The 1,924-nt window shown below is 45.3% G+C and overlaps 1 non-coding gene across 1 annotated transcript; it reads left to right on the forward strand.

Moving 5' to 3' along the window:
- The first annotated feature begins 1,589 nt into the window (after positions 1–1,589).
- LOC128133989 (small nucleolar RNA R71) lies at positions 1,590–1,696 on the forward strand. The gene has a single exon (XR_008232314.1). It is a non-coding gene; the product is annotated as a small nucleolar RNA R71 (small nucleolar RNA).
- Positions 1,697–1,924: the final 228 nt, after the last annotated feature.

Below are 1,924 nucleotides of genomic sequence, written 5' to 3' on the forward strand. Positions count from 1 at the left end.
TCATGGCTTGGTCTACCCCGAATGTTACTGAATCATCCCCAACTCGCAATGTGAGCTTTGAGTCTCTCATGTCTACGATGGCGCTAGCGGTGTTGAGGAAGGGTCTTCCAAGGATGATTGGTACTTGCGGATCCGCCTCCATGTCAAGAATGATGAAGTCAGCCGGGAAGACAAACTTGTCTACTTTCACTAATAGATCTTCACATATGCCTCTTGGGAAAGTAACCGTCTTGTTTGCTAAATGAATTGCCATCCGAATTGGCTTTGGCTCTGGGAGGTCCAGCTTTTTGAAGAACGAGTATGGCATAAGGTTTACACTCGCTCCCGAATCAGCTAAAGCATGAATTGCTGCCAAGTTGCCAAATTGGCAAGGTAAAGTTAAGCTCCCCGGATCACCCTTCTTCTTTGGTAGTTTGTTTAGCATGGCTGCGGAGCAATTCTCATTCAATACTACTTTCTGCACCTCTTCCATCTTTCTTCTATTAGTGAGGAGTTCCTTAAGGAACTTTGCGTACTTGGGCATTTGCATGACGGCTTCGATGAAAGGAATGTTTATTTGAAGAGTTTTAATATGATCAAGGAATTTCTGATACTCCTCTTCCTGCTTCTCCTTCTTGGCTCGGGCTGGGTACGGCATTGGAGGCTGGTAAGGTTTGACGGGTGGCTGATCATGCGGTTTTTCAGATGTACTCGCCGAGTACATCGGTCCTACTCGGCGAGTAGATCTCTCAGATTGTGAATGTTGGTTTTCAGCTTGTGTTTCCGTTTCTTCCTTCTGTGAGTCCTTATTCTCTTCAGTGCGAATGGGGGCCAGGGGAGTAATAACCTTCCCACTTCTTGTGGTAATAATGTTCACTTGCGCGCCTCGTGGGTTGTTCTCGGTTTTGCTAGGAAGCTCTCCCGGTGACCTTTGGTTTAGTTGTTGAGCGAGTTGCCCAAGCTGAGTTTCTATATTATGGATGGATGCTTGCTGGTTCCTGAGCATTGTTCTTGTTTCTTGGATAGCAGCATCGTGGTCACTGTGTCTTTTCTCGGAAGCAGCCACAAATTTAGTTAGCATCTCTTCTAAGCTTGGCTTCTTCTCTTGCACCGGCTCCTCTTTTTGGTAGAATCCTCTCCCTTTTTGCCTATACTTCTCCTCCTTGGCCTTCTTGTACTCTTCATAAGGCAGCCACTCCTTCTTTTGTTTTCGCCAGTCTTCTTCATACCGGTCACCGCTCGAATAACATACTTGTGCCTTTTTGTTGCCGTGCTCATCTAAATCACAATCCCTAGTGAGGTGAGGTCCATTGCAGTTTTCACAACCCACCCGTATGGCATGGATAGTTTGATCCATTTTGTCCATTCTTCTATCCATGGTTTTTAACATGGCCATGACCGCGGATAAATCTTCAGTAGCAGCATATGCGGCTCCCCTCGTGACATCATTCCTTGGGTTGTGGTATTCTCTAGAGTGTTTAGAGAATTCTTCAATTAATTCTTTGATTACCGGGGGTGGCTTCTTCGTAAGTGGGCCCTGTGAGTCTAGCAGCTGCCGGGTCGTAACATTGACTCCATCATAAAAGATGGACACTTCTTGTTGGCTATTTAGATCATGGTGTGGGCAATTTCGTAGTAGACTTTTATACCTCTCCCATGCTTCATACAACGACTCTCCAGCTTGTTGTTCAAAATTTGCAATGGCCTTCTTGAGTTTGGCTATTTTGGATGGTGGGCAAAAGTGATCTATAAATTCTTCCTTCATTTTGGCCCAAGTAGTGACTGACCCGGGAGGAAGTGATTTGAGCCAGTCTTTAGCAACACCCTTGAAGGTTACCGGAAGCATCCGAAGTAGTTGAGTTTCGCGGGTTACATTTGGAATGTTGAAATAGTCAGCAACATCATTTACTTCATCCAAATGTTTGTAGGCATCTTCATGATCTTT

Source organism: Lactuca sativa, chromosome 4 (assembly GCF_002870075.4).
Source record: "Lactuca sativa cultivar Salinas chromosome 4, Lsat_Salinas_v11, whole genome shotgun sequence".
NCBI lineage: Eukaryota > Viridiplantae > Streptophyta > Magnoliopsida > Asterales > Asteraceae > Lactuca > Lactuca sativa.